General features: G+C 31.9%; 1 protein-coding gene and 1 long non-coding RNA gene across 5 annotated transcripts in view; one reads left to right on the top strand and one right to left on the bottom strand.

The window, feature by feature from the left end:
• LOC140434744 (juvenile hormone esterase-like) overlaps nt 1-25,885 on the top strand; it is a 538,160-nt gene that overhangs the window by 348,951 nt on the left and 163,324 nt on the right. The gene's annotated exons all lie outside the window — the stretch shown is intronic.
• Nucleotides 4,707-8,929, bottom strand: LOC140434745 (uncharacterized). The gene is made up of 3 exons (XR_011950082.1): nt 8,661-8,929; nt 8,255-8,470; nt 4,707-7,573 (listed from the first exon to the last, which is right to left on the bottom strand). It is a non-coding gene; the product is annotated as an uncharacterized lncRNA (long non-coding RNA).

Below are 25,885 nucleotides of genomic sequence, written 5' to 3'. Positions count from 1 at the left end.
ATGTACCCTTTTGTGGATGAGTAAGTTGGCTTTCATGTCCTTATCACGGCATGCTTTTATTTTCTCAGTCAGTTGTAAGTATGTAGAACATGCATCGGTTCTAGAAGAACCAAAACCAAGGTTGTATTGTGTATTAAAAAATTTCCTGAAATAGCTTTTTTTCTGGAAGGTTTTCATTTTATTTTAAATACATTCTGCACATCAATTTTATATTCAAAGAAAATTCCAGATGTAACAAGGTTTTGTCCTCGGCAATAATGAGATTCAATTACGCGAAATTTGTTAATACAATCTATAACAGCATTTTTTTTTTCAACATGTACTTTTCCAGCTTTCTATCGCCACCTCAATTTTTCTTTGCGGAAAGGAAAGTTCTATAAAAAATTTTGTAACTGTTTTAATTCATCTCCTTGTTATACCCAAAAAACCTCCATGAAAGCTTTCTTGCACACAGGCAACACTTTGTTTTCATTCGTCAGAATATAAAATCGCGTTTGAAATGTTTTTGCCACATGTGGGAAATTTTTTGGGAGTTTACGCTATATGGAAAGTGTTTTGCAATATTTCAGCAGATAATTATCTTAAAAGGTTTTCTCCTTCGTTCCATAATATTTAGATTGGAAACTTTTATTTCGTTCATTTGTAGAAAGGTATAGTATTTATAAAGTCAGTTGAAACATTTAACTCCGACGAGATTTATAAGGGCAGTTCAATATTACATTTACCGGTAATCAAGTTAAAGTATAAATAACACTCGTCAATGTTTCAAACGTATTTGAACAATCCCCGTACTTCATTGGAAAGAGATAGAAGCAAGAGAGAATGGAAGATACATCCCATCAAATAAATATTGGACAATGATATGTTATTCAAAATCACCAATATTTAACGGACTACTTGGAGGTTCGGTTCCAGCCGGCGGCGATGGTGTACAGATAAGAAACGCTGTTGATTCATGCCAGTGCTGTACAGCTAAAATGTTTATTATTTTACGAAGTATAATAACCGTTTTAAATCATTATACTGTCAATATGGCCTATTGCCATTATATATAAATTATTTTTGTTGCTAAATATGACATGTTAAAAACTTTTTTATACACTTATGTACTTTACGACAGTTTTAAGTAATTAAAATTGTCCTTATTCTGTTCTTCATTAATCTATATTTGAATATAAAAATAAATGATGCGCCCATGTCTGGTAATATGATATTATTCTTTTAATGTTTGTCCGCAACCAGTTTTTTGGGTGTTTCAACTGACTTTATAAATACTATACATTAAAAAGTACCACTTTTGTGTCCACATATCGGATAAATTGTAGGCGAATGTGGACTATACCTAATGTAAAATCCATGTCTCTACAAAGATATACAAAATACGTTGATGCAACTTACTTCAATTTTTTTCGCAGACTTATTTTCGCCGATGTGCTAATACGTTGCCTTTTTCGTGCTTTATTACTAGCTACCGGAGTAACTTTTACCTCTATTACACGATTTATTACTTTAAAAATTCGAAAAAATACGATACTACTTTAGTAAACAAACTGTGCTGCTTCACAAATCACATGCAACTAACAACAAGGTAATAACGTAAACACAGAACGTTTTTAGCGCGAAATTTGTATTTACAAGTCGGTACAAGATATTGAACGCTTTGAAATATTCGCCACTAAAAACAAAAAAATACCATTGGAGATTGTACATTTTGATTTTAAATATTGGATAGGAGATCGTACGGCTTAAAACTTTAATTTCTTTGAAGATTCTATATTTTGAATTGAAGTCTAATTTTCTGCCTTCAAAATTCATTAGATAATGCCTATTTTGAAAAGAGATTTTATTAAATCATCAAAGTAGAAATGCGAAGATTTCTATTGACGAAACCAAAATTTAGACTTTTGCTTTAATCTGTGCTTTCTATAAATTGCAAGACAAAACAGACGATGCTAAAGGTGTAATAGAGGTATGAGGAATCTAAAAGTTGCATTCCATAACATGGCGAATTGATTTTTTGTACTCATAAAAAGTCAACCGAATATTAGAAAAAACAGTTAAAATTTGACAGACTGGTACAGAAGCTCTAAAGGTGAAATTAAATCTTTTCCGTCAAAAGAAGCAACAATAAAATGACTTTAATATGGGCGTTATAGCGACATCTGAAAATAAGTCACCAAAGTAGAAATGCGTATGAAATATTCCCAAGATTCTTCTGGACCTTGTAATTTTTTAAAAGGGTCAGGTAATTATTGCGAGATTATTGTCATATTTCTTTTCGAGCATGTCAATTGCGAGATCAAATTTAGCCTTATTGTATAAAGATAAAGAAAAGAAAAGAAAACGAAAGGAAAGAAAAGAAAAATGAGCTACTTTGGCCACATACTAAGAAACGAGAAATACGAGGTGATGCGGCTGGTCATACAATGGAAGGTGGAAGGCGAAAGTGGACCGGGGAGAAGACGCACGTCCTGGCTGAAGAATCTGAGACAATGGAGTGGGAAAACGTTAATAGAACTTATCGAAACGGCTGCAGATAAAGTCAAATGGGCCATGATGATCGCCAATGTCCTTAAGGATGGGGCACGTTAAGAAAAAGATTTTGTAACCTCTTTACAGACAAAAATAGGTTTACATAAGAGGTTTACATAAGGACCTTTAGAGGTTTACAAAAGGAACGGCACTAGGCTTGGATTTCAGTATGGTAAAGGTATCTTGGTCAAGGTTTTTTGGGAGTTAAGCACAAAGAATTCGCTAGTTGAATACCAAAGATTAAGAGAAGAGAAGTTAAAAGAGAAAGAGAAGAGAAATTAATTGGGCACCTCCCTATTTTTAAAGAAACAGGGAAACCTAATACGTATATGAACGTTATAATAAGGTAATGATAAAGATACGAAAAAGGTAAGGTATAAAGGATAACCTCGCAAAAATAAAATAAACCGTAATAGAAAAGTTATTATGGTTACGCGGTACACACTAAAGATTTCAACTCATATGCATTCTTTATATAATTAATCAAATCATAATATCAATCAATAACAATGCTTGAAAGAGATACACCATGCACATAAAATAAAGATATATAACAAAAACAAAAGGCCAATAGTTCATCAAAAAGGTTATATTAAGGTATTGTTAAAGTAAATGCTCAATACATATTTAATAAATGCGCAATTTTTTATCAAAGCACAACGAATAAAATTTTATTTAGTAATTAACTTTCGAGTTTTTTTATAGTATTCTTAATAACGAGAGAAACGAAAATAATGTATCTACGTCAATATTTGATTTAACTGGAAGTTTTGCGCCTTGAGAATACGTCAAAAATAAAGTTCAAAATAAATAAATAAAATAAGGTAAATTTCAAAATTTGCCAAAAAAAATGAAAGCTATAATGATGAATCTTAATTTATACTGTTGCAACACTTATGTATTAATAAATTTTGACATTGCAGCGCACAGAATTTTATACTTTTTTAGTAATATTGCATTTTAGTTAATAATTTACAGAAAACCATCAATTCGTTTTTCAACGTTTTTCTAAGTTTGATAAAATTAACAAAAACAAAACAAAATACATAATTTAAGGTTTGTTTTATACCATGAGTATATTATGTATCTCTATTATATAAACAATAGTGAAAAAAATACACAGAAAATCTTGTACAAGCAAAATATGTCAAACAATTAAAGATGTGTTTGTTTATCTTATATGTAACAATACCTTATCCGTGGTCCAGTATTGTTTGTCTGTTAAAATAAATGTCTTGACGGACCCCTAGACGAGAAGCGAGTGTCCTTGTATTTTCCTTCGACGTGTTCTTCTATTAATTATTCGTCTATTTCGTTTTAGGGATATCGCTGTGCATTTGTCTGAGAGAAATAATCTGTACTTATCTGTGTATACTTTTTTAAGGAATATATTATAACCTTTCGAGACTGGCTGAATGACGAAAGTCAATGCCTCAAAAAAAAAACAATTAAAGAAGATGCTATTATCGTACAATAATATTTAGTAAATTTCAAAATATTCAAAACTTTTAGGATCGAATCAACGTTACATGATCAAAATAAAAGCAATGTAATAAATAGATGTCTACTAAAACTATCTCAATTTATGCGTATTTTTTTTTAAATATTTTTATGTTACCGAAATGAGAATATTAAGATCATAAGGTATAAGGTCTCCTTGCCATTATGCTAAATTCAGTACTGAATTTAGTACTAAAAATATTGTATCTACAAATTAGATGCGCGCGCCGATTTAGTATTAAAAATTAGAGCATGTTCACAGTTCTTGTCTTAAAAATGATGAAATATTAACTAAAAGTGAGGTTACTCTCAACTAATCGTAACAGTTTTTTAAACAAATTATTTTTCATTTGTAACAGGTTTTTATATGACGAAAGGTCTTCTACTAATAATTCTTTATTCAACATATTTGATTTTTCTTTATTGATAGCATCATTATTACAATTAAAGCTACTGCACATAATTTTAGCTTTTTTTTCACAATCTTTATTTACCTGTGTGTTTTGTTTATTTTAATCATAAAACAAAAACAAAGTTCATTCTTAGCTTATCAATACAAAATTGGTAGAGCGCTTGCCTACATGCTAATTAAAATTTAGATATGTAGTTGCAAACACAAACAAATATTTGTCATACTTAATCAACTCGCGCAACTAACTAATATCACAGTTTAACCACAAACAGTTAGGACACTCGGAGTCGGCGCCTTTGAAGTATAAAAGTATCCAGACGCCATATTGAAAACAGACCAAATCAGTTACGGACTGGCACAAGTGGTTAGAACAGAGACGTGTTTATATCATAGTATAAAAATAAACTGTGTTTATATTATTTTAAAGTTAGTAAACAAGTTAATTTGAATTAATTACAATCGACAATATATTGTTTTAATTTTAATCCTCAGCTGGTATCGTTATTTTATAAACACACAACTGGTATCGTGGGGTGCGTAAATACTCCAAAATTACAGTGACCAGCATTTATCTCTGCATTGAAAAAAAGAAGACATGTCTCATACAATATTTATTATTAACTAAAAAATACAAAAGTTAAATATTATTATTAAAAATGTTTTATTTATTTTATATAAAAATAAAACTTTTCTACCATAACCAAATAAGAAACTGAAAAACTTCTATTCCTACTAAAGTAAAGACATTGACTATTTGAACATTGACTATTTGTGCTTTTATAAAGAACATGCATTTTTTCTTGTTATATCTGAAATTACATAAAAGACAGCCAGAGGCCATCTTTTTTATTATAAGTTTTTTACCTGCCTTTTTAAATTGCATTCACTACAGTTTCTAGTAGAATAGTTGTGAATTTAAAATTTTTTTAGTAGCAATGGTGCTTATTTGTTTTTAAAGTATTTCGTACAGTTCTAGCAGTGATACCAGTTTCTGTTGAAATTAGGGTGTTGTTACAAGGAAAATTGATTTCAGTTAGACTACTTACGGCAGTTTCACGCTGTTCCTGTTCTTGATTAATTGCACGAGCTGGTTAATTTATCTCTATCACTATCCGTGCATTTTCTACAATTATTTTTTCACAGTCAGTTTTTTCAAATTTAAAAATAATGTTGTGAATTGCAGATTTTGATGGTACAGGGCCTTCGAATGAAAACGAAAACGTACCGATTATATCGTTGGCACTACTTCCAGAATAATATCATTTAATAATTTGAATTTTATGTTCAGTTGTAAAGGTTACCATTTTCCTAACTGGAAATATCAATTGCATTATTTTTTTTGCGAATAAAACCAGAATTATTATTTATTTATTTATTTATTAACGGGATGACCCCATTTTTTTACAAAATAATTAACAACGTAAAATATCCTAACCATAACACAAATACTAAAACTAAATATTAAATAATTATTAAATATTGTTAAACAATTATTAAATTACATAAATTAAATTTTTCTGGGAATCGTTTTAAAATGAAATTAATACCCCCAAGTTCTTATAAAAATTATATGAAAACTCCCAAGTTGAAGGTCACTCATCTTCGATCCCTAATATACTCAGTCAAACAGTGCTTGAATCTTACAGATTTTATATCCAGCAGATCCGACATCCTGATAGGGTAAAAGGAAGGGGAGAAAGAAAGAAATATCCAGCAGATCATAAGATTGACTAAAGTCATTTCCCAGTATCTGAATTCTGATATGGGAATTTGGCATAGTTAGTGGGATAGTGTTTTATAGAGAACAAAGACATTTCTTTAAGAATTCTAGTGCTACATCTAAAGTTGATAGGACCTAATAAATCAGAACAGTCAGTTGTATGATTAAGTAGTTTATAGAGAAAGACTAGATCGCATTTTAGTTCTATAGTTTTCTAAGGAACTGATATTTAGCCTTGACCTTAGTTCAACCAAAGACAAGTTCTTTAAGTTTAATCTATAAGCACAAATCCGGAAAAACTTATTTTGAATTTTTTCGAGGGTGTAAATATGGTTAAAATAGTATGGTGACCATTCTCTAGAAGCATAAGACAGGATGCCACAAATAAAAGTAAGATATAAAATTCTATATGTGGGTACCGAAATATCTCAAGAATTTCTTGTGATAAAACCTAGATTGATTGTGATTTCATTACTAATGAAAAAGTAGACGTATATTTGATGTTTCCCTTATCAAAACTGAATGTCACTTTAACAAAACTACAATTCAATCTAATGGGTGTTAAAAACAAGCTCGTATGTCAGTACTAGTTTCATACTATATTCGGCTTCTCTTTGCTAGTAGAACAACCTCATACTGTTCTTTTCGCACTAATTATGCGTGCTATATACAGTTTTCAGATTACCACAACTGTATAGTATTTTTTTGCTACTAACATTTATATATTAGCTTATTCTTAATGTAAGCTTAATTTATTCTAAACAAAAAAAATTGAAAGACAAACAATTATAAAAAAACTATTATTTGTAATATTTGGAACATGAACATGTATTTAACCAGACTTGGAACATGGAAATTTGGTTAAAATTATAATTAATTGGGCAATTGTTACAAACCATTATGTATTTCTGAATTTCCTGTAACAGAGTTCTCTGAGGGAATATTTACTTCACTATTGTGAACAGTGTCGGCAAAAGAAGTTAAAGGCATTGTAATACTTTTATTAGAAGTAAATCAACAAATCAAAACAACTACATGGCACTATACTAACACTTATTTTGCATTATTTACCTAGGTAAAAAAGTAAATACTGTTTACCTACAGAGAGAAAATTTACTTCTTGTAGTAATTAAATAAATAATAGTAATTTTTCATGTTAGTAGTAAAAAAATCTATTTATTGATCCAAACGATTAATTTATTTTTTATAGATTTATTTGAAATATTTTATAACTTGATTCTCAAGTTCATTTATTTTTTGGGACAAACGATAATTTTCATTTCTCAATTCCTTTACTTTTGATCTGAGAACTTCCTTCCTTGGAGTATGGGAAGATAGAAGTAAAGGTGTTTGAGTGCTCAATGTTGGAGAAAATTCTGACAGTGGTGAAGTTGATTTATCTACATTATCTGTAAACAGAAAAAAATGTATTATACATAAGTCAATACTCTTGTAATAATAGAAAAAAGTCCAATTTAGAAATGTTATAATGTATTGTATATTTCTTTTGGAAAAAGAGTGCTAATTCTATCACTTGTTATGAATGAATCCTCTGAATGTTTACTACTAGTATTAAAATTCATATAACTTTCAACAACTTTTATTTTTAACTGTTTTTTAAAAATAGGATTATACATAGAGTGGATCAAACAGACTAAATAACCATGTATAACCTGTAGAGCATTCTTAACTTTGATATATAATAACATAAGGAACACTATTTAAAATTGAAACATAGGTTTCAATAGTTTAGAAACCTCCTTTTAATTTTAATAACGTTTTGCACTTGATGTCTTATAATGAAACATTAATATCTGATATTAAAAATAAATATCTTTTTGGGATAACCAACATATTTAAAACTTCACTGTCCAATGAATCACATATGATTCAAATAGCGTGGTTATATGCTAAATGGATTATATATAATCCATTCATGATTCAAATGTGATTCAAGAGTAGGTCATGATATTTAATATTAAAATAACATTGGACTTGGAGACTCTTCGTGGCTATTACCATTTAGACAGTGAAGTTTTAAAAATAATAGATAAGTATTTACCAAAAAACACTAATAGAAAATGACTTACCTAAAAGTGAATATGAATGATCACGGTGATTGTCTGAGGATCCCTGCATACATAAAAAAATGGTAGGAACTGCAGTAGGCTTAAGCCTGTTACGGAGATAAATTTAAGAAACAATTGTCATCAAAATGTAGATGACAAAGTTGATAACTTTTATGAAAAGCTGGAAGCTTTACATATAAATCCTCCCATCCAGCAGCTCATGCCCAGGTTTCTGCCCTGAAACAAATATATTTTAAGAATTTGAAAATTATTGAAAATATATACAAAAGTAAGTACACAAATATTATTTTAATAGTTGTAGAGGTACAGCAAAAAGTAGGGGTCTTCAAAAATGAACCTGTCTTAAATCATTTAAACTTGTAATTTACGTTTATTAGTTACGGATATTGACAAAAGAAATACATACCTTTGAGGATCCTTGGGAAACGTAAAAAACGTACCTCCCGTCTTCGAACGTGAATTTTTGCAAGTGTTCACAGCACAATGGTCTCCAGGCATAATGAAATTACAAATATCTCTTGGAAACCACAAAACTAATATTTACCTACGTATATAATATACGAAGTTGAAATTTGATAATACAATTTAGTTCTAAAAAGAATTATTTTTAGACTTAATTAAACGAAAAATAAAACGACACAGAAGTAAACAAACAAATCACGACAGATGACTACACGTCACATTAATAAACTCGGTTCGCTAATCCCAGTCCGAACTGTCTGGTGAATTTAGTAATTATTTTTTTGCGAAGTTAGTTACTTTTTGACAGACCAAAAGTGGCTGGAAATTACTATACAACCAAGCACCCGTACTCATAGCCAATATTAATAGTAAACAAACTAAATAGTAAATAAAATAGAACTTTGCGAATCAATATCCGACAATCAATATTTATTTATCTGCACCATATAATAAATAGTTATGTTAAATTATAACAACTAAATATATATTTTTTAAATATATACTACCCAAAATTTGATGGGTTTAGTATACACTTCGACTATTTAGAACAATTCTTCTTTTTTTAAAGAAAGAAGTCTGTAATAGCAGGATACTTGAGCTATTAATACTGAGAAGTAGGAATTGTTGTGTTGTAGGTTTCCGACAATGAATCTGTCAAAATATGCCCGAACTAAGCGAATGGAGTTTACCAGTCTGATGTCACAAGATTTCGGTCTGTTTTCAATATGGCGATATGGCCTGCGCTAAATGATGCGCGTACTTTTTCCCGCCTGTCGAGTGATCTATGTCTGTGTCTATTTCTTTTTTATACTATGCTAATATTTTCAGTACTGAAGTTAGTACTGAAATTAGCAAAATGGCAAGCGGGCCTTAGTAAGGAAATATTTAAATTATAAACAACAGTTTAAATAAAAAAGTATTTATTTATAATGCCATATTGTTTACAAAAAGAAAAATTATTACTCTTACTAAATAAATTCTTATTAAAATTAAGTTTTAACATTTTTATAAATCAATCTAATGGAACTTCTATAATCATAGTTTTATCTTTTTAAAGTTTGAATCAGTTCTTGGAATTTCGAAACCATCAATACCACTATCAAAATAATAATATTCTAGACTTTTTTTTTCAGCAATAGTGTTGGAATAATACTGATTATTTGGCCAAAGTTAATATATGCCACATCCTTTAATTCCAGATTAATTTTTTTTTTCGGATATTGTTACGCACTGATCTTAAAAAGGTTACTAATATGTATCCATCAACGTCATCGACACACGTCTGACAGGTAGTAACATGTCTGAGAAAAATATTTGGCTTCGCAGCAGGAACTTTAAGAAGCAAGAATGTTCCAGGAGATACAAGATTTGGATGTATTATATTTTCTTTGCCATAAGATGTACTTGCTTCAACATCAATCTATTTACCTTTAGCATACTGACGAGTTATTGTCATTAAATCTGCATTGTCCGAAGACGATGAGTTATATACAGATTTATAAATTCTTACTCCCTTCTTACAATTTAAATAGTTATCTGTTATCATGGGCTCTTCGACAATAGGAGATTCGATTGAAGGCATAAAAACATTCTCAGGTTCAACTGCATATAGGTTACACAGGCTAGAAAGTTTTGATAGTTTTAGCTATTTATGAAAAAGTTCTTATCGATATATCTGTATTGAAATTTTGCCATTATGCCCGGAATTGCATCCAAAGAATTTGGTACACGACCCTTTTCCTCAATCACGTCGTCTTCTAGGATAGGCTTTACTTCGATAACAGCAGTTTTGAACAAATCTAAAAATTCTGAGGCTGTTCTAATATCATTACCCATCAAGACACGTCTGTCAGCTGTTCTTTTAAGGTATCTTTCTACAAAATCTATAGGGCCCTTACCATGCCCAGACTCGCTAAAAGTCCAAGTAGATTTGGTCACTTGTTGAAAATCATTAATCAATGTTTGTATCCAAAGAGTTATATTTGTACGGTTCCGGTATTGCGAAGATAAGACAATTCCAGTTTCTTTTCAAATTTGCTGGCACGCCAAACCGGGATATCCATCTCTTAAGGAGCTTCTGCGCGACAACTTCGGTTGTAATCTCCGAGATAGGTATGGCCTCTGGTCATCTTGAGAAACGGTCGATGATCGTGAGCAGGTATCGAAAGTTCTGATTTGCTGGAAGTGGGCCCACGATGTCGATATGTACGTGTGTGAATCGATCGTCTGGCATTCCTAGAGGTGTCACAGGTGTAACAGTGTGACGGCCAATTTTGCCACGTTGACATTGGATGCACTCTAGTGACCACTGCTTGACTTAGCGGTTTATGTTATGCCACACAAAACTTTCAGCAATCATTCGTAATGTAGCAGCATGCCCTGGGTGGGACTGCGTGAAGAACTTCAGGAAAACATCTCTTTGGAACACAGCTGGCACATAAACTCGTATACGACCATCTTGGACTGAACAATAAATAGGCCGCTGGCTATCTGGTAGAACTATGCGTTGAAGTTGTAAGGAACTGGCAGGATCGTTCAGGGTCTGTTGAAGACCCTTATCTGTAGTCTGAGCTTCGGATAGCCGGTCATAGTCAATGGTAATAGGTGTTGTGATAGCGTCTACTTCAGGTCGTGAGAGACAATCGTCAACGATATTTGCTGCGCCCTGTATATGTCGAATATCGGTCGAGAATTGGCCAATAAATTTTAGTTGACATATCTGTCGTGAAGACTGCCGCTCATGTCGCTGTTGGAAGGCAAACGTTAAAGGCTTGTGAGCAGTATAAATGGTAAACGGCATGCTCTCAAGAAAATGGCGGAAGTGATGTATGCCACTGAATATGGCAAGCAACTCTCGGTCATAAGTCCTGTAGTTTCGCTCCGTCCTAGAAAGCTTTTGAGAAAAGAAAGCGATGGGCTGTAGGTGTTCACCTATAAGCTGTTGCAAAACACCGCCGATGGCAGCATCTGAGGCATCAACTGACATGTTCAATTGGGCATTTGATGCTGGAAAGACCAATTCAGTCGACGCGGCCAAGAATTCTTTTACCTTGGTGAAAGCTGCTGCGGCTGCTGGTGTTAATGTTAGTTCTTGATGTTTTTTCTTTTGCTAAGACAATAACTCCGTTAGTGTCATTAGCTCATTAGGCAACCAACAGTGTGACTGAACTGTGTGTAGAAATTGAGCATACCCATAAATCGTCGTAGCTGTTGATAGGTCGTAGGTTGTGGAAACTTACGAATCGCGCTCACTTTAGCCGGTAATGGACGAACGCCAGTTGGAGATACCGTCGCACCCAGGAAGTTTACTTCACGTTTACGGAATTTTGATTTATCCTTGTTGATTTGGAGTCCATTTGCTTCCAGAATCCGAAGTACTGATGCCAGGTGTTGCTCATGCTCAGTCTTAGTCTCCGAGGTAACCAAAATATCGTCAATGTATACATACACATATAAGCATTCTCGAAAAAGGTGATCGAGGTATCTCTGGAACGTCTGGGTAGCATTTCGCAAACCGAACGGCATTCGGAGGAACTAGTACAGCCCAAAGGGGGTTATTACAGCCGTCTTTTGGACATCCTTCGGGTGGACTGGAATTTGGTAAAAAGCACGTACCAAGTCGATGCAAGAGAAAATTTTCTTACCATGGTTAACAAAATCCTGGATGTGCGGTATAGGGTAGCGATCTGGTTTCGTCATGGCATTTAAACGGCGGAAGTTTACACAGGAACGCCATCGTCCATTGGACTTCTGAACTAAGTAAAGCGGACTGACCCAAGATGACTTTGATGGTCGGATAATGCCTGCCTGCATCAGCTCGTTGAATTCTGCTTGTGCAGCTTGAAGACGGTCTGGTGGAAGTCTTCGTGGTTTAGAGAAAACTGGTGTACCTCGAGTCTCAATATAGTGCTGGACTCTTTCAGTATCCTCTGGTATAGCAACAGTTGGACGATCATAAGGATGGGCAGTGGATAAGCCTACTTCTGGCACCCTAACACGACGAGACACACAGGTAATACTGCTTGATATACTTGAACTTACTAGTCGTTTGTTTCTCATGTCTACACTAATGCCATGGTACGTCAGAAAATCGGCTCCTAGTATGGGTGTGGTGACATCTGCGACTACAAATGTCCATATTACAGGTTGGCCTAGACCAAGGTTTAGTGTGAGCTGTTTCTGACCATATGTTTGGATGCACGATCCGGTGGAAGAATACAGGCATACAGTGCTGGGCTAAGCAGTGCAGATTTTACGTGGAAGCACACTTAGGTCTGCCCCTGTATCAATAAGAAACTAAAGTTGGAGAGCACTATCGGTAATAAAGAGGCGGCGTGGTATGTGAGGTGCTGCGGTTGCCGCCATTACTACGCCCTTTGATCGTTTTTTTGTAAAATTGCAGGGTGGTCTACATTTCTTTGCTTGTGCACCAAATCTTCGATGGTAGTAACACTGTTCGTCAAATGATGACTTGGCACTCTTGACCATTTGAATCTGTTGCCCTTCTTCAGCTACAGTTAATCTGTTGGATAAAGCATTCACTCTGTCACTCAATGCAGCCACTGTTTTGTCTAGCGTAGAGCTTTCGGTAACAACCATGACTGGAAAACTGGAACACCGGAGGTTCGTATTGGCTTTCTTAGCAAGTTCTTCTAGGTCTCCATCAAGAATAGATATAACGCTTCGAACTGAAGGTGGTAGGCGGTCCAACCAAAAATTTTTGAGAACTTGCGTACTAATGCTATCCATGGCCAAAGCTTTAATTCGATGGAGTAGTTGAGTGGGTTTTAGGTCACTTAGAGTGAGTTTCATCAACTTGTGGATCTTTTCATCTGAGCTGGTGCCATAGCTGTCGAGAAGTCGAGTTTTTAGTTGTATATAGGCATTGCCAGCAGTGGGATTCTTTACTATGTCTGCTACTTCTATAAGTACTTCACTGTTTAAACTAGCAACAGTATGGTCGAATTTACAGTTGTTAGTTGTAATTTTGGCTCGTTGAAACTGCGCTTCTAGCCGGAGAAACCATAGTTCTGGTTCAGTGCGCCAAAACTCTGGCGCTTTAATGCCTACTCGTGCAATTAATGAGTGATCATCGCCTTCGCACGGTGTAATATTCATATTGTTTGGCATTTTTTGGTCGGTGTTTGTCATAGTTGTGTATAAAACGTTGTACTTACAGTTTTTTTTTCTCGGGGTCACCAATGTGACCTGTTTGTGAGAAGCAAAGTAGTCGGGGCACACTTTAAACTGTTTTATTGATTTATTAACAATAAACTACATACTAAAAACAAGTAAAAAAACTGTAAGAGTTCTGTTTGTTGTCACCTCGTTGTGTGATCGTGTTCTGACAGCCATCAGCTGCTCTGATCTCCTCTTCTTTTCTCCGTCGACGTTCCCTCACTTTGGTAGCACAGTCAACCCATGTGTGGCTGGAGGTTAACTGTCAATCTGCCACAAATACATAGTGACTTGACAAATAACAGTACCTATCTTAAACTAAACACAGAAATACAAAAGTAACAAAACGCAATTCTTCTTATTCATTAAACATAAATATCTTATAAATACCTTTCTTTACAAGTTCAATTATTGTGGTGGTTTAATTTCCCTCTTAGGTCTACTACTAACTAACTTAAGATGATCTTTTGCACCAGATACAGTTATTAATAAAATTTCATTTTTAACCTCTGAAGTATTTTTATCAGAATTTAAACCATTCTTACTTATTTCTGGAATCACCTCTAGCTCTGTCTCGGGAGTTATCGGTAGTTCTTGCTGATTCATTTTGTATAATAACCAGATTTGGCGCAACTACATCTAAAAGTTGAGACACATTCTCATTTGGCACAATTACATCTAAGGGATTAGATATATTCTTTAATATCTGGTTTACAAATCTTTTCCAAATAATGTTTTGATCTATTAACTTACAAAAATAAATTCTATCACCTAAAATCTCATCAATCTCACATTCCACCCAACCTTTTTTATTTTGGTTCCTATAATCTCTACACCAGACTCTCTCCCCTACTTCAAAATGTACATCTCTTTTCCCTTTATAATTCTATTCTTGCTTATTTGCTTTTTCATTAACTTGCACACCTTTTGGTGCTAATAAATCTAAACTTGTTCTTATTTTTGACTTTAAAATAACATTTGAGGGAGACAACCCTGTTGTAGCATGAACTGAATTTCTGTAAGAGAAAAGATATAGACAAAATAATGTATTTAATGAAACATTTTTGTTTTTTCATCTAAAAGTGCTTTCTTTAAACCAGATTTAACAGATTTTACCGCATTTTGCGCAAATCCATTTGATGCTGGGTTAAAAGGTGAAGTCAAAAATTTTACACCATTATTAATTAAAAAATTACAAAAATTTTCAGAAATAAACTGACTTCCATTGTACGTTTCAACAACTCGCGGCAAGTCAAATCGGGAAAAACATTCTCTAAAACGATCCATAGTAGCTTCTGTATCAGTAGAACTCATTATGAAAGCTTCAGGCCACTTGTAAAAAGTATCAATAATTATGATTAATATGAGGTCCCATAAAATCAGCATCATTTTATAAAAATAAGTCGATAATTGAGTTTTGATTAATTTAGCTTTGGTGGGCTCTGGTTTTAGATGTCCACAGACTTTACAACCATTTACTCTTTGTTCTATATCAGAATCTAGGTTAGGCCACCAGAAGTATGAACGCGCATTTGATTTCATTTTAATTATCCCTTCATGATTACTATAAAGTTACGCAAGAAATTGTTGTCCGAGGCTATTGGAAATGACTGCTCGATAATCCCACATAATAATACCCTTTTCTATTGAGAGTTCATTATTTCTAACTAAAAAAGACTTAAAAATTAAATTTTCAATATGCTTAGGACACCCATATCTAATTAAATTATACTCACTACCTAAAACTACATCTTTGCGTGTTTCACAACGTAATAAATTTGAATCAACTTGTAGTAAGGTTTCCACTAAATTGATATATTCAAAATTTAAATTTGTTTCAACTTCATATTCACCTACAGGTAAAGGAAACCTTGATAGAGCATCAACTGGAGTTATCGACGCCTTTAATAAAGCGAAAAGTGTAGCTTGTGTATTTTTGTTAAGCTTTTATCCTCTCCAAAGATAGCTTGCAAAGGCTTAGGGTCACTTGAAATTTCAAATTTCTTACCTGCTAAATATTGGTAGAGTTTAGAAACGGACCAATATACAGCTAATGCTTCTTTCATTATCATTGAGTAACCTTGCTCAGCCTTAGTCAATACACGAGAAATATAATAAATTGGCCTCTCTGAATCATCAGCCATTACATGCATTAGAACCGCTCAAATTCAATATTCACTAGGATCACAATCTAAACGAATAGGTTTCTGTGAATCATAGTGAACTAACAATTTGTCCCCAAAATCGCATTGTGCTGTCTGGATTTTAATTTTCAGATACCAATCGTTAACTGACTCTTGTCCTTGTCTTAACAGGTCAAAAATTATCCTCCTTCAGTACACTAACAATCTAGGCTTAAAATGAGTACTTAAAAGTTTCATTAATGTTAGAAAATCTTTCTCCTTGGGCTTCTCTGGGTTACATAGGTCTTTAAAGACTTTTTAAACCTCCTCACTTAGTAATGTGATTAAAACAGCAACCCTTCTAGATTCCTCAATTAAATTTGCACCAAAATATTGCTCTAAAAGATCCTCAAAAACTTCAAAATCGTCACCGTTTAAAAATGGCTAATGAAGATACACCGCCCGTATTTATTACGTTAATAATTGGTTGGTAACACATGGCACTATCTTAATTTCTAGACATTTTGAACTACACTTGAGTGCAAAACAATCGACTCTAAAGTGATATTTGAGATTACACCTTCTGTTTCAATGTAAGAAGTATGAAAATAAAAAGATGTAATGTGCAAACAATAACTTTATTATTGAACTTACAAAAACTGCTATTGCATTATTTGGAAGACGCATTATAAAAACAATATGCAATACAAAAAGAGTTTCCTAAATATTCATCATTGGAACTATCGCAAGAAAGACATTATGAACAGAGAAATCATCAATTAAAAAATGAATTTGTTTATTTTTCAGTATTTGGTATTATCACACCTACTCCTAATTACACTTTCCAATCGATTTCGCATGGATCGGATGACATTTATAATAAATTCTTGAGGCATTGCTTCCCATTCATCATTAAGCTCAGCTCTCGATTCCATTATGCTCCTTGGTGCATGATTTATGTCCTGGACTCTTCGTTTAAGCTCATCCCAAACATGCTCTATTGGATTTATGTCCATGCTCAACGCAGACCAATTTATTGTAGGTATACCGATCTCAGTCAGATAGGTGGTGGTGACTCGTGTGGTATGGCATCGTGCCTTATCGTGCATTAAAATATTGGCATCACCATTAAATCCTGCGTATGGAACCACATGTTCCTCCAAAATGTCTGTGATATAACGATCTGCCGTTAAAACTCCTCAACGTCCTCCACCAGGCACGAAAACCAACTCGAATTTTTCATCCATGGAAATGCCAGAACAAAATATACAAGAACCGTCTCCATATGGCACAATTTCTCGTATACAACATTGATCAAATCGCTTTCCTGGCCTTCTATAGACTCGACGCATCTTGTCGTTGCCATGTAGGTATTCCTACTTTCGTCGGAGGATAATACCTGACTCCATTGATAGTCGTACCAATGCAAATGTTCTCGAGCAAATTCTAATCGCCTTTTCTTCTGGACTGCAGTTAGCTTTTGACTCTTTAGGTAGCTGCTCTTTTTGGTGTCAGGTCGGTTGCCTTCAGTCTCCTTCTGACTGTCCAAACACGGACCAAAATACGGTATATTTAGTAATGAGAGTAGTTAAATACTTTTGGGATTTATTTATATTTATATTTTTGAAAATCGTACGTTAGGACGCGGTCCCGAAATGACTTTCTATGCATGTGTATTGATTTAATTTAAAATTAACTTAATTAATAAAGTATATCGGTTGATGTACACACAAAATAGGTTTATATTTATACGGTTGAAAAAGGAATCGTGGTTGAGTTTACAAATATGAGATAATGAGCGCAACTATTTACATATAGGTACATGAATTCTGTATTTGTGGTGACTACAACCTACCTAAGCATCCTGGGATAATCTTAGTAATGGTGTTACAGTTGAGTGTCCTCATCACTCTCCAGCAAATATTATTTGTACTTCTACAATTTTCAAAATATGTCACAAGTAAATGCTTTGCCTAACCTTAATAATCAATTTTTAGATTTAGTTTTCTGTACTCGAGGGATGCAGTTGTGTCGATTTCAACTGATATTCTATTGCATACTTCGCAACATCATTCAGCTTATACTTCTCTTAATGTATACAAGATGTATACTACATCTTGTTACATGCAGCAAATTTAAATTTGTTTCTTAAATATGATGTCTTCTATCATGATTTAAAAAAATTTAATTATCAAAATTTAAATGAATATTAAGCCTCAATTCCTTGAAACAAGGTATTTTATGAATCAGATATAAATTGCTGCTAAGAAAATTTTTACCATGTTTTATATGATGCCATTCATATGTCTGTTCCTATCAAACGGTTTAAATCATTAAACTTTCCAGTCATACAGAAAAAAATAGCTCACAGGAATTTTAAAGCATCAGGCAACTCATATGAGGAATTTTCGGTGTTAAGGGAAAGATGTAAATCATTACAAGCAGTATGTTATAAGAACTATTTAAAGAATATTTCAGCAAATCTTTTAAGCAATCCCCACTCTTTTTGGAGGTGTGTTAGTACTACACGCGGATCTAGTGCTTATCCTAATGTAGTGTCTAATAAAGGTGGGGATGTAATAGCTCAGAATGGTGATGAAATAGTTAATCTATTTGTCAGTTATTTTTCAGGTACATATAATGATAGTGAGTATAATGTACCTAATTTTAAATTTGACTATAGTGTGGATTTCCAGATTCTGAAGTTTAGTCTGACTGATGTTTTCGAGGGAATTGTGAGTTTAAAAACTACATATTCTTCAGGGCCTGATGGTATTCCTGCAGCACTTATTAAGAACTGTATTTTTCCCTTTGTAAACATTTACAACACATTTTCAACTTATCATTGTCATCATCTGTATTTCCACAATATTGGAAAAATAGTTTTCTTACACCTATCTATAAATCTTGCAATCGCGAGTGTGTTAACAATTATAGAGGTATATCTATTCAATCAGCAATCCCGAAACTTCTTGATAAATTGGTATCGATAGATTTCACCTGGGCTTGCAGAAACATAATTATTGATGAACTACATGGATTTTCTAACGGGAAGGGAACAGTAACAAACCTTGTCAATTACCAACAATACTTGTTGGGTGCATTTGAGAATAAAATTCAGGTCGACAGCGTTTACACTGATTTCTCAAAGGCCTTTGACCAGGTTAATCATAATCTTTTGGTCCACAAACTTCATGCATCTGGCTTTGGTGACCCCATTGTTAATTGGATTAAAAGTTTTCTGATGGGACGTACACAGCAAGTTCGTATTAACAATTATATTTCAAAAGAATTCCATTGTTATTCTCGTGTACCACAAGGGTCTCATTGTGGTCCCTTGTTTTTTAACTTGTTTATTAACGATATTGGTAAGACTATCAAAAACTCACACTTCCTGCTATTTGTTGATGATCTTAAGTTATTTCGTTGTTGTATACATAATAACTCGGATACAGATCTTTTGCAAGATGATGTAAATAATATATGTTTATGGTCAAAACAAAATGGATTAAGCTTAAATCCAACCAAACGTTCTTGTATTTCATTTGGCCGTTTAAATAATCTAATAGCTTATAGATATGTTCTTAATGATTTACTCTTGGATTCAGTTACTGAGATAAGAGATTTGGGTGTATTATTGGATTGTGCATTGATATTTAGAAGCAATTTTCTTAAAATTAAGGAAACAGGATTTTGTAATCTTGGTTTTATTTATCGTAACAGTCATGATCTCTCACCTATTGTATTCAAATTATTGTATTGCTCTCTGGTACGCTCAGGTCTTGAATACTGCTCTGTTGTTTGATCCCCATTTCATCAAGTATACATTGTTGGATTAGAGAGCGTTCAGAGGAAGGTTTTAAGATCTTTAGCTTTTAAAGCACATATTAATATAAAAAATACTGAAACTTATTTCATAGATTATTCTATAATAATGTCTGAATTTAACATTGTTACATTGAAGAACCGCAGGTTGAAAGCTGATATATTATTTTTGTTTAAAATTCTAAACAACGTTATTAATTGTCCCTCGTTATTAGCCAATGTACACTTAAACACAATACATAGAACTCGACTGCACTCTTTTATATTCCTTTTCATAGGACTGATTATGCTCGTCATTTTCTCTTGTCGAGAATGCTCAGCTCTTGCAATGACCTCCTATTGGATCTTTCTGCCCAAACATTAATGCTTTCAAAGGCAACTTAAGAATATAATTATTAATCTAGATATGTGATATATTTTTTTAAACTTTTGTGATTTGATATACTGTTTTAATGTACAAATTTTAACTGTTTACTTGTTTCTTTGTTTTTGTTTTGATGTTTATTGCGCATGATCTTTACTTTTTACTATTTGTCGTATTTATTGTATTGTTTTGAAATAAATAAATAAATAAATAAATATAATATATATATATATATATATATTTATATATATATATATACATATATATATATATATATATATATATATATATATATATGTATATATATATATATATATATATACACTGTGTGTCAGCCAAATGGAATAAATAAGCTAATAAATAAATAAGGGAGTATTCGAAAAAACGGTCGAAGACGTCGATTAGTATTTATTGTTGCGGATTTTTTTCCATTAAAGCTTTTTATACGGGGTGTATCAGATAACAGTGGCCACTACCAACTTGCTTATTCTAAATAGAACACTCTGTATATTAATTAATTTTTAGATTCCTTAGATCAATTTAGACATTTTTTGAATACAATGTCCTATACCTATATTTGACTGTTTCGGAAATATAAGTAAAATGCAAAAACGTTGGCACTACATTACCATCTATGAAAAAGGGACCTATGATCTAATCTTCAATAATTCCTGCCCACGCGTTAACCTTCTCAGGGTATTGAGTATTGCCTTCTCTCATCCAGTGAGGATTTTCCCTGGACTAATAGCGGCAATTTTGCTAATTAGCATGACCGTGAAGAGTAAAGGTGCACTCATCAGAAAACAAAACATGTTTTAATTGAATCACATTGCTATCTAACATTGCCATCATTTGTTTACAAAAATACGTTCTTCTATCAAAATCATCCTCCATGAGCTTCTGAGTGTGTATAGTTTTATAGGGATGCATTTTGTTTTCTTGTAATATTCGAATAACCGATGAATAGCTAATATCGAGTACTGGGGCTGCTTTTCGAACAGATGTATGTGGGTGTTCCTCACACTCTAGCATAACAGTAAATTTGGTATCCTCACTTATTGCATTGACAGCTTCTTGTTTTACCTTTTTAACATGGCCCAGCTCGTGCAATTGCTTCTTTATTTTACTAATTGTCCCTTGAGATATGTGCGGCAAATCAGGAAATGCTTCGTGAAATAAACGGGCTACTTCCATTTGCGTCCGTGTCCTATATCCATATAATTGCAATTGTGTGCATTTCTGTTAAATATACCATTTTTCTAGCTTGCGGTTAATAAAATTCAAACGACTATAGCACTGACAATTACTTCTGTCATAGAACAATAATACATTTGCGTTTTAAACCAAAGTAAACAATATTTTGTTTTTTTAACATATCAATAAAAAGGAATGCTTAAATAGTTTTTGTTTATTTTATCATTACCAACACCTAAATGGGCAAGAAGTATTAAAACAGTGGTAACGACTTTCGACAAATAAATAATTTTCTTTTCTCAATGTGAATTTTTGCATTTTACTTAATATTTCCGAAACAATCAAAGAAGAATATAAAAATTAATTAATATATGGGCTGTTCTATTTAAAATAAGCATGTAGGTATTGGCCACCGTTATCTGTTACACCCCGTATGAAAAGTTTTTATGAAAATAAATGCGCAACTATAAATACTAATCGACGTGTTTGACCGTTTTTTCGAATACTCAGTCATTTATTTATTAGCTAATTTATTCCATTTGGCTGATAAACAGTGTATATATACAGGGTGGTCCTTAAGTAATTGTACAAACCGAAAACGTAGATTCTGCACTTTAAAATATTACGATTTAAGACAACTTGCTTTATCAAAATGTTGATATTAAGAAAGATACAGGGTGTTAAAGTGGATATTTAAAATTTTATTTTTCGCTATAAATTTTGGGTTTGTCAATATTTTTGGACAAAAATTTACAGTTGGATGCTTTTGAGTAGGATAAATTATAATTTTATACATACTTTAATGTAACTAATAGAGGGCGCCACATATGCTATATGTGTAGCATAAATTTGCGCTTAACTTTTTTGCTCTTTAAGTTAGGTCTATTTGTGTTAAAAAATATTAAAGATACATTATTTTTACAAACAAAAGTTATACTTGTTAGTAATCTGAAAATTCAACCGTTTTCAAGATAATCGCATTTTATAAGTCAGCTGCATAATAATTCTTAGTTTGATATTTGTGCGGTAAAGCACTGAATACCTGTAGATAAGCATAATTCATAGTTTATTCTTATTAAAACAACTCAAAAATGATAATATAATATCACAAAATGTCTTATTTGAGAAAAGATTCTTCATCTTCTTCTTTAGGTGCAGTTTCCGTATTCAGACGTTGGCCGTCATCATGTGTTCAATTTCCCTTTTCTATCTCTTCTTAAGTTTTTAAAATGGCATTGTATTACTTTTTCTCCATTGTAAAATGCTGAAAACCCAAAATATGTGGTTTATGCAAGATGGTACACCACCAGAAGGCAGTTAGAACATACTTAAATACAACTTTTCTGAACGTTGGATTGGTCGTGGTACAGTCTGTCCCAAACCCTTCTTTCAGTGCGTCACTAATTTTGACGTCATATAGGATTTTAAAAATGTCGAGAATTATTGCATGACATTTTAGTTAAATTTGACAGTTGAAGGATCGTAATCTCTCTTTTTCTAATTGAAAATAATTTAATAATTTTAATATTAGTCTTTGTTCTTTTTCGATATTTATCGGCATATTTAAAATATTTTTATGACAATAAATACAAAATTAAATTTTCACTGTAAAATGTCTGATAATATTAACCTGGAATGACAATTATCATTGTGAAAGTACTGTCACGATCGAGACAATCTGTGTAAAATTATATTTATGCGCATCATTGATTGGATATCTATTTAGCGTATTCTAAACTCCAACCAATTATACATCCGTAAGTAGAATTAGCTTTACTATAAATAATTTTCTAAGTTCTATGTATAATAATCGCAGACTCACGTTTTTTTCTGTCCCCTCTAGCTTAATGTGTTAGAGAGAGGTCGATCAACTATGACGCACTGAAAGAAGGGTTTGGGATGAACTATAGTCATTTTCCTTGGCAATGTGGTGAAATATTGATATAATTATTTAATTCATAAAAAATCCGAAAAGCATATTTCTTATTCATTTCGTAAATTGTTTACACATTTTTATTAGGACAAATAGAAACTAGAGCACAGGTATTGAATAACGCATATGTGTCTTGTTTTATAATACTTTTGCTACAAATCTAACCTTAAAGACATTTTTACAAAAACATCATCATTGGTCTAATAACGGATTTTGTTATAAATATAGTAAACACACAGGCAATTTAGTTCAACATAATATTAATTCGTTAGTAAATCATAAGAGTCTATTTGTTCGAGATGTAATTATAGTTACTCGTAAGCTGTAACGTAATCATATAAATAAGTAATGTCATCGATAGGTTATTCCGTGTGTGTATATAAGTAACCAGTAATCAATGAACGAGATATATCACAGTTTAATACATTATTTAACCGCTGCGATAAATAAGATGTAGTTAATAATAATATACCATAAAATTTGGATATGTATCCAAAAGAATATATTCATCCATTATACGTTATAGCCACCACGTAGCCCAGAACTTAATCCGCTTGATTTTGGTGTATGGGCGTATTAAAACAACGTGTCTATAAGAATCCCATAGACATTCGCAACCAACTATGGGAAGATATAAATACTGCAGTTGCAGTTTAGCAGTTTAGCAGTTTATTTAGGACCAATGATGCTATTTAATATGAGACGATCTTTTATGGCATATATTGACAAATGAATTAAAGAAAATGGTGGACATATCGAACACTTACTTTGACAAAAAGTAATTTTATTTAGTTTAACTATTTCTTAATTTGGTTTGTAAACAAAATGTTTTGATTATGACTTTAATTTAACATAAAGCGTAAAATGTTTGATGTAAAATCCTATTATTCTGTTATTTTGTCAAATTCTATTATTAATTATCCTGCTGATACATTTATTTTATTTAATATTTCGTTAACTATTAACTTTAGTTACATGTATTTTATACCAAAATTCAGAAGTATTAATGTTTTTGACTATTTTTTCTTCGTTGCCTGGAATAATTGCCTTAAATCAGAATTATGCAGCTGATTTGTAAAATGCGATTATCTCAAAAACTGTTGAGTTTTGAAGTTATTAACAAGTATAACTTTTATTTTTTAAAATAATGTATCTTTAATATTTTTTATCCCAAATACAGGTATCTTAAAGAACAAAAAAGTTAATTGAAAATTTTTACCACATATGTAGCATATGTGGCGCCCTCTATCAGTTACATCAAAGTGTGCATCAAATTAAAATTTCTCATATTTCAAAGTACCCAGTTGGAAATTTTTATACATAAATGTTTACAAACATGAAAGTTATAGCGAAAAATAAAATAAAATTTGCAATTTAACACCCTCTATCTTTCTTAATATCAACATTTTATTAAAGCAATTTGGCATAAATCGTAATATTTTAAAGTGTAGAATTTACTGTTTCTTTTTGTACAATTACTTAAGGAACACCCTGTATATATATATATATATATATATATATATATATATATATATATATATATATATATATATAAATATATATATATATATATATATATATATATATATATATATATATATATATATATATACAGGGTGGTCCTTAAGTAATTGTACAAAAAGAAACAGTAGATTCTACACTTTAAAATATTACGATTTACGCCAAATTGCTTTAATAAAATGTTGATATTAAGAAAGATACAGGGTGTTAAAGTGCAAAATTAAAATTTTATTTTTCGCTATTTTTAAAAAAATAAAATTTCGCTAAAATTTGCAATTTAACACCCTGTATCTTTCTTAATATCAACATTTTATTAAAGCAATTTGGCATAAATCGTAATATTTTAAAGTGTAGAATTTACTGTTTCTTTTTGTACAATTACTTAAGGAACACCCTGTATATATATATATATGTATATATATATATATATATATATATATATATATATATATATATATATATATAAATATATATATATATATACAGGGTGGTCCTTAAGTAATTGTACAAAAAGAAACAGTAGATTCTACACTTTAAAATATTACGATTTACGCCAAATTGCTTTAATAAAATGTTGATATTAAGAAAGATACAGGGTGTTAAAGTGCAAAATTAAAATTTTATTTTTCGCTATAACTTTCATGTTTGTAAACATTTATGTATAAAAATTTACAACTGGGTACTTTTTTATATGAGAAATTATAATTTGATACATACTTTGAAGTAACTGATAGAGGGCGCCACTTATGCCACATATGTGGTATAAATTTGCACTTAACTTTTTTGGTCTTTAAGTTACCTGTATGTGGGATAAAAAATATTAAAGATTCATTATTTTAACAAAAAAAGGTATACCTGTTAATAACTTCAAAACTCAACAGTTTTCGAGATAATCGCATTTTAAAAGTCAGCTGCATAGTTCTGATCTAAGGCAATTACTCCAGGCAACAAAGAAAAAAATAGACAAAACCATTAATACTTCTGAATTTTGGTATAAAATACCTTTAACTAAAGTTAATAGTGAACGAAGT

The sequence above is a fragment of the Diabrotica undecimpunctata genome, chromosome 2, assembly GCF_040954645.1.
Source record: "Diabrotica undecimpunctata isolate CICGRU chromosome 2, icDiaUnde3, whole genome shotgun sequence".
Taxonomy (NCBI): domain Eukaryota; kingdom Metazoa; phylum Arthropoda; class Insecta; order Coleoptera; family Chrysomelidae; genus Diabrotica; species Diabrotica undecimpunctata.
This window is presented reverse-complemented; position numbering and strand designations above follow the sequence as displayed.